Source organism: Echinops telfairi, unplaced genomic scaffold (genome assembly GCF_000313985.2).
Source record: "Echinops telfairi isolate 266 unplaced genomic scaffold, ASM31398v2 ScPeMD7_7423;HRSCAF=8461, whole genome shotgun sequence".
Taxonomy (NCBI): domain Eukaryota; kingdom Metazoa; phylum Chordata; class Mammalia; order Afrosoricida; family Tenrecidae; genus Echinops; species Echinops telfairi.
In genome coordinates, this window is record NW_022111323.1 from 2659074 (window position 1) to 2667841 (window position 8768).

Genomic DNA, 8768 nt, shown 5'->3' on the forward strand with positions numbered 1-8768 from the left:
CCCCAGACGCTATAGGTCTCGATAGCCGGGCACCATCAGCCTTCTTCACCACATTTACTTATGCACACATTTGTCTTCAGCGTTTATGTGTGGAAGGTGGTCACCTTCCACAATTATTATTGTTTTTAGGTGCCATCAAGTCAGTGCCACCTCATAATAACCCTGTGTACAACAGAAGGGACTACTGCAGATTCCTGGGCCATCCTCACAATTGTTCTTATGTTAGAGCTCATTAGTGCAGGCACTGTATCAATACACCTTGTGGAAGGACTTCCTCTTTGTTGCTGCCACTCCTAAACATGATGTCCCTTTCCAGTAACTGGTCCCTCCTGATAACATGTCCAAAGTACATGAGAGAAGTCTCACCATCCTTACTTCTAAGGAGCATTCTTGCTGTACTTCTTCCAGGAGAGAACTTTTTTTTTTTTTGGCACTCCATGGTGCTTTCTATAGTCTTCACTTGCACAGTTATTCAAATTCAACTATTTTTCTTTAGTCTTCCTTATTCAATATTCAATTTTCACATGCCTAAGAAGTCATTGAAAATACCATCGATTGGGCCAGGTGCACCTTAGTACTCAAAGGAATATCCTTTCTTTTCAACTCTTTAAAGAGATGTTGTGCATAAAGTGGAAAATGAGTTAAATTCTGGGTAAGGGAACCATTTTTGCTCACTGGTCCTGGTACACAATGGTATACTCCCTTAATCTATGATTGATGAATTTCCACTATAAGTCATTTTGTTCTCCTACACTAGGTTTCCTAGTTTTGAGAAATAGACAGGGAAAAGAATATGTGGGAAGTTGTCTATCCACTCAGGTCAAGGTTGGTGCTGGGGAAGGCCATCAAATTTGTTTGAAAATTAAAAAATAGAATAAATGAAAAGAACCACATGATTTTCTCTATGGATGCAGAAAAAGTATTAGATAAAATTATTTCTTGACTAAAGCCCTTAGGAAGATTGGAATAAATGGTGAGTTCTTCAATATGGTTAAAGGGACATGTTATAAACCAAAGCCAATGCTATTCTTAATAGAAAATATTTAAGAGCACCTGTTATTTATTTGTTTTTTTCTAACAATTCTGTGATAGGGACTAGCTTGATAATCAGTATTTGGCAGATCTTTTTAGTAGGGTTTCAAAATATTTTCTTAATTTATGTAAATACCCTGTTAATAACTGAAAGAGAACTGTGCATATCATTCAGAAGTTTACTTTTAAATCTTTTAAGAGTCTGACTTGTCAGATAAAAATACAAAAGCTGTAATGATTCCACATTGCTAAGGTAAATACATACTCTAGTGTTTGAATTGTATTGGCAATGTTTCCTGCTCCTCTTTTGGTATCTCATTTTTATGTCTGCTAATATTTTCTAAGCCACCTCCTATGAATCCAGGATTGCATTCATAGCTACAATATGCACTACCCAACATGTATTATAAATATTTGATCATTTCCTAAGTATGTTTATTGAGAATTGCCCTGTTGGTGAGTAGAGGTGTCAAAAATTATGTATACAATCTGAATAATAAGAGGGGGGGGGAGCTACTTCCAGACAACAATTTTTCCTACAAGATTAAGTGATTGTGCAGCACATGGCATGAAAATAACATATTCATTACATTTTAACATTGTTCTGTTGCATACCTTATATTGTCATGAGACACACATATTGTTATAGGAATAGACTGCATTTAGAAAAATCAATATGACAAGCTTCCCATGAATAATGAAGTACTTGATTTGCAATTTCTTCACTGGTTTGACTTTAAGTTAAGTAGTACATAAATGTGATAAATTGTTTGACAGATGTACCAGCTGTTGAGATGCCTTAAAACACTACATAGCTGATCTGTATGAGAAAGATCAAGAGTGGAATCTGCAGTCAAATTGAAATACCTCCCACAGAATTGCTGGTGTTTCCAAACTTCTGACCTGTTGGTTAGCAGCCCAATACACCAGTGCAGTACACCTTCAAGGTTCTTCTAGAATTTAAAATAGTGTATAAAGGAATACGCATATACACAGGAAAGCTTATTAGACTAAGATACATGGAATATTCATTTATACAGGTTTAAAACTTAAATGACTTAATGAGGCTTAGAGTTTAGACACAAGACAATAAAATTTGGATAATGTTCATCCACTAAGAAAGAACTATACCTGCAGAATTTATTCATTTAACACATAACAAAGAGAAATGGAAGTGGAAAATATATGTTAGTCTTAGGTCACCAATTCTTGGACAATATTGAAAAGCAAAATTTTTGACTCAGAGTCTAATGACTTTGAAGTCCACAATGTTGGGATAGCAGTAATCTACTTCCTCTCACCCCAGGGTGTTTCAGCTTTAAATAAGTACAACAGAGTATTTCAGTCCCTTTAATAACACCATTGTAGTAGAGTCTCCAGTGACTGGTCTCTCCTGACAACATGTCCAAAGTAGGTGAGGCAAATTCTTTCTATGGAGTATTGTGATCATTCTTCTTCCAAAACAGATTTGTTTGTTCTCTTTGCAGTCCTTCGTACTTTCAATATTCTTCCCCAATACCATAATTCAAACTCATCAATTCTTCTTTGCTCTTTCTTATTAATTGTTCAACTTTCACATGCATGAGGCCATTGAAAATACCATGACTTGGGTAAGACACGCCTTGGTCTTCAAAGAGACAGTCTTGCCTTTCAGTACTTTGAAGAGGTCTTACGCAGCAGATTTACCCAATGCAATGTGTCATTTGATTCCTTCACTGTTGCTTCCATGGGAATTGGTTGTGAATTCAAACAAGAAGAAATGCTTGATAGTTTCAATCTTTTCTCTTTTTATCATGATGTACCTATTGGTCCGGTTATGTGGATTTTTGTCTTCATTACATTGAGTTGTAATTCATACTGAAGACTGCAATCTTTGATCTTAATCAGCAAGTGCTTCAATTCCTTCTTACTTTCAGCAAGCAATGCATGTCATATGCATACCACAAGTTGTTAATAGGCCTTTCTCCAATTCTGATTCCACATTCTTCTTCATACATCCAGGTTTTTTTAAATTATTTTCTCAGAATACAGATTGAATAAGTATGTTGAGAGGATACAACCCTGATTAACACCTTTCCTGATTTTAACTATGTAGCATTCCCTTTTTCTGTTTACATAACTTTCTCTTGATCCATATACAGAAGAGGGACAGTAAAAAAGAGGAAGACTCTCAACAAGATGGATTAACACAGTAGTAATAACAATGAACGCAAGCATCGGAACAATTGTGAGGATGGCGCAGGACTCGGCAGTGTTTCTTTCTGTTGTGATCACTATGGATTGGAGCCAACTCGACAGTGCCTAACAACAACAACAGAAGGGTCTATTAAATTGTGGTAACTGTGGGACACTTCTGAATGGCAGAACCTATTTGACCTTTTCCATTACCTGCTAAATGACAAGGTAATTCTATCTAAGGTGCTGCCTCTTCTTAGTATTTTTTTCGATGTCAAATTAGGGAATGATAAATAATTCATAAATAGTAGTTATTGCTTGGGAGACCATATTGAATGATTACAAAGGCTGAAACAGATGTTAGGCTTTGTCTTGGGATTGATTCTTATAGTGGTGGTCTCATATTTTATGGATCTTATTGTGTTTGAATAACTTGCTCAGAATAATGTTCTCCAGGTCAATGCATGTCCTGAGGAGCTTTGAGGTTTATGCATGTTTTTTAGAGATATATAGCATTCCACTGTTTTTATGTACCAGAGTTTCTTTATCTAATCTGCTGATAACCTTTTGGATTATTTCCAATTTCTTGCTCTTGTGAACAGTGCTGTGGTGAACATGGGGGTGTATTTATTTGTTAGTGATGTGTCTGTGACTTCTTTAGGTAATATGCCTGTCATAGACATTGCTGGTTCATATAAAATTTCTATTCCCATTTGTTTAAACTAATTTCATATCACTTTCCACAGTGATTGTACATGCTTACAGACCCACCAGCACTGGCTGAGAATTCCAATCTTTTTGCACTCTCTCCAGTATTTGTTGCTTTCCTGTTTGTTTGTTTGTTTGCTTGTTTTTTAATGGGCTATGGTTGTTGGTGATATCTCATTGTTTTGATTTGCATTTACTGGTTGGCTAGTGTTTTTTTCCATGTTCCACTTAGCCATTCAAATGTTTCTTGATGAACTGTCTATTCATCTTTTGTCCATCTTTTAAACAGGTTATTTTTCTTAATGAAGTTTTGCAATATTCTTTAGATTTTAGAGATTAGTTCTTTATTCATTGTGCCATTGCTAAAGATTTTTTCCCAGTCCATGGGCTTTTATTTTACTCTTTTGATGAAGTCTTTTGATGCATCTAATTGTATTGTTTTTAGTAGGTCCCAATCATCTGTTTTATCTTCTACTGGGTGTGCTTCTTTCACTATGTTTGGTAGTATATGTGTGGCCTGCAATAGGACCTTTAAGTTTGTCCTTATTTTCTTGTTGAGGATCTTTAGAGGTTCTAGGATTTACATTTAGTTCTTTGATCCATCTTGTGTTTGCTTTTGGACAGGGGTGAGGTATGAATCTTTTTTCATTCATCTGCAGATGGAGATCCAATTTTGCCACCACCATTTAATGTTTTTTTTTGCCCTTTGTTGAAGATCAGTTGTGTATTGGTGGATGCATTTATTTCTAGCTTTTTTTATTCTGTTTGGTCTACTTCCCTCTCATTATATCAAAGCAAGACTGTTTTGACTACTGCAAGTGTGTAATAGATTTTGAGGTAGAGTTGTGTGAGGCTTCCTAAATAGTTTTTCTTCCATACGAGTTCTCTGTTTGTCCTGGGTCTCTACTCTCTCCATATGAAATTAGTAATTTGTTTTTTTTAATTTCTTTAAAGAAAAGTTTGGGATTCTGTTGTGTTTATAGTTTACTTTATGTCATATTGACATTTTCATGACATTGAGCTTTCCTATCCATGAACATGGGTTAGTCTTCCATTTTTGTATTACTCTTTTGATTTCTTATACTAGTATTCTATAGTTTTCTTTGTATAAGTCTTTGTGTGTCTATTGTAAATAGTATTTTTAACAGTTTTTTGGGAGCTCTTACAGATATTACAATCCATAGTTCCATTAGATCAAACATAATTATAAAATTGCTGCCATCATTATTTCAATGCATTTTCCTTTTTTCTTGAACTCCTTTATATCAGTTCCCCTTTATCCCCTCCCTCCCCCACCCTACCATCCCCTGATCCCTCAACATATTATATATATATATGTTGTTGTTGCTTTACCATAAATTTCACCATTCCATTTATCCAATCACCTAAATTTCTGATTTTTGTTCCCTCGTAGTGGGGTTATACAGTCATCATTGCTATCAGTTCCCTTTGCCCCCTTCACAGCCCCCCTCCCCATATCCTGAGGGAGCAATTACTCCCCTGAATTTCTTGCATTGAAAGATCTTGCTTGTAGGAAAATATTGAAAAATTAACGAATGTGTATGTAATCCTTGTGAGGGGCCATGCTAATCTTCTCTGTATCATTCCAATTTTAATATATGTGCTGCCCAAGCAAGCACTGTAAATGCTATTTTTATAGTTCTCTTCTTCTTCTTTTAAAGTTCATGACACACGGAATCCAGGAACAGGAATGGGAATAACGGTACTAAAAGGGTCGGGGGAAGGGGGGAGAAAAGGGGACGAAGGGGGAACCAATCGCAATGAATGGCACATAACCACACACACCCCTCCAGAGGGAAGAAAAACAGAAACCAGAGGGGAAGGGAGACAGTGGTCTGCATGAGATATGAAAATAATAATTTATAATCTATCAACACCAGGCATGAGTATGGGGGGTAGGGAGGGAAGAAAAAAAGAGCTGATCCCAAAGGCTCAATAGAAAGTAAATGTATAGAAAAGAATGATGGCAATATATGTATAAAATATGTCTGATATAATTGATGTATGGATTGTAACAAGATTTGTAAGAGCCCCCAATAAAATGATGGAACATCCCCCCACAGAGGGGTCACAGGGAAGGGATGAGTCAATAACGGTGTAGTAGAGTACCAATGGATCACACAATATCCCTTGGGTTCCTTGAGGCTTCCTCAACCTCCCCCTCCCACTATCATGACCACAGTGCTGCTTCCCACTCTGGACTGGACCAGAACATGGACTTAAGTATAGACAAGAGATAAAGCTAACGACACACAGAATCCAGGAACAGGAATGGGAATAGTGATACCAGAGCTCTCTTCTTTAGTATACAGGAATCTAATTGATATCTGCTTGTTAATCTTATATCCTGCAACATTACCAAGTCTTATGAGTGTTTCCAGCCATCTTTTTTGATGACGTCTTTGGGATTTTCTATAAATAAAATAGTATCATCTGCAAATAGTGAGAGTTTTCCTTCTTTTCACAATTTTATTCCTTTGTTATCTTTTTGTTGTCCAATTTTTCTGCCTAAGTTCTACAGCATATTTTTGAATAAGAGTAGTGATAAGGGCTTATTCTCTGGTTCACAGGGCAAATGTATTTCGCTGTTGAATGAGATGTTGACCATTTTTTGTTTTGTATATTGCTTTTATTTTTAAAAAATACTTTTATTGGGGGCTCTTACATCTCTTATAACAATCCATACATTAATCAATTGTCTCAAGCACATTTGCACATATGCTGCCATCATCATTTTCAAAGCATTCTCTTCCCACTTGAGCCTGTGATCCCAGCTCCCCATTTCTTCCCCCTTCCTCCTCCGCCTGCCCTCCCTCAAGAACCCTTGATAAGTAATAGATAATTCTTTTCCTTTTTTTGGTCTTTCTTTTTTTAAATAACTAAATCATTTTATTGGGAGCTTGTACAACTCTTATCACAATCCACACATACATCCATTGTGTCAAACACTTTTGCACATTTATTTCCTTCATCATTCTCAAAACATTTGCTTTCTACTTGAGCCCTTGGTATCAGCTCCTCATTTTTCCTCTCCTTCCCCACTCCCCCGACCCCAATGAACCCCAATGTAAATTATTATTATGTTGTCATATCTTACACCGTCTGATGTCTCCCTTCTCCACCCACTTCTCCACTGTCTGTCCACCAGGGAGGAGGTTATATGTAGATCCTCGTAATCTGTTCCCCCCTTTCCCCTTCCCTTTCTTCCACCCGCCTGGTATCACTACTTGCACCACTGGTCCTGAGGGGTTCATCTCTCCTGGATTCCCTGTGTTTCCAGTTCCTATCTGTACCAGTATACATCCTCCAGCCGGATTTGTAAGGTAGAATTGGGATCATGATAGTGGGGGTGGGGGTGGTGAATGTAGCAATGATGAAACATACAATTTTCTTATAGTTCTTGAAGGCCCCCCCCCACTATCATAGATTATTATTTTTATATCTTACATAGTCCTCCATCACTTCTCACACACTTTTACATTGTTTGTTCCCCTGGGAGGAGGGTATAGATTGATTCTTGTGATTGATTCCCCCTTTATCCCACTATGCTCCCCTAATCCTCCTGGTATCTCTACTCTCATTGTTGGCCCGGAGGGGTTTATCTATTCTGGATTCCCTGTGTTGCAGGCTCTTATCTGTAGCAGTGCACATGTTCTGGTAGAATCTGATTTGTGAGGTAGAATCAGGTCATGATACTAGGGGGAAGGAAGCATGAAAGAACTAGAGGAAAGTTGTGTGTTTCATGGGTCCTATACTGCACCCTGACTGGCTCATCTCTTCCCTGTGGCCCCTCTATGAGGAGATATCCAATTGTCTACAGATGGGCATTGTATCTCCACTTCATACCTGCCCCTCCCCCCATTCACATTGAGAAGATTTTATTCTGGGTCTTAGATGCCTGACACCTGATCCCATCTACATCTCATGATCACACAGGCTGCTGTGCTTCTTCCAAGTGAACTTTGTTGCTTCTCAGCTAGATGGCCGCTTGTTTATCTTCAAGCCTTTAAGATCCAAGATGCTATATCTTTTGATAGCTGGGCACCATCAGGTTTCTTCACCACATTTATTTATGCACCCATTTTGTCTTCAGCGATCTTGTCGGCAAGGAGCATCACAGAATGCTGGATTGTTAGAAGTAAGTGTTTTATAGTTTAGGGAGTACTCGAGTTGAAGCCCAAGATCCATCTGTGCCTTATCTACTGCTAGCGTGAATATCATCTTCGGGGCTTGGTGGACCAGGATCTCCTCCCTTCCCTCTCCATCCCATTTCATTTTTCCCCTGTCCTCTAATCAGACACGCCCATCTTCCCAAGCTGTAGCCCCATTGATGTCCTCTGAAGTGCATTCTTCTGAAGGGGGAGAGGGGTGTACACATAGTTGGGATTTGGGCCAGCCCCAAAGACCTCTCTATTGTTTCCCTGGTACATGCCAGTACACTGTATTTATGCCTTGGTGCATCAGGTTGAAGGCTGGTCTCTCTATCCCTCTCCTGTGGAGATATAAACAATACCCTCCCTTTGGGTGGGTTAGTGCCCTGCTCCCCGCCCCCCCCCAACCCATGTCTTTTTTTTCTTTTTCCTTCCCCATCTTATTTAGTTGGCTGCCGTATATAATCCTGGATTGGGTTTGGCACCTGCCATAGTTTCTGGGCCTCACCCCAGGGATGTATGTGTGTAGTAGCTTTCCCCTTATGCCCCGTTTTTTTGGTTTGTTTTTTAAAATTTAATCATTTTATTGGGGCTCATACAATTCATCACAATACATAGATCAATTGTGTAAAGCATACCTATACATTTGTTGCCCTCATCATTCCCAAAATTCGCTTTCCT

The 8768-nt window shown here is 38.2% G+C and overlaps 1 protein-coding gene and 1 non-coding gene across 2 annotated transcripts in view; one reads left to right on the forward strand and one right to left on the reverse strand.

Moving 5' to 3' along the window:
* Positions 1–8768, forward strand: part of AR (androgen receptor) — a 277936-nt gene that overhangs the window by 81773 nt on the left and 187395 nt on the right. The gene's annotated exons all lie outside the window — the stretch shown is intronic.
* Positions 5450–5555, reverse strand: LOC115872314. Its single transcript, XR_004047795.1, has one exon. It is a non-coding gene; the product is annotated as a U6 spliceosomal RNA (small nuclear RNA).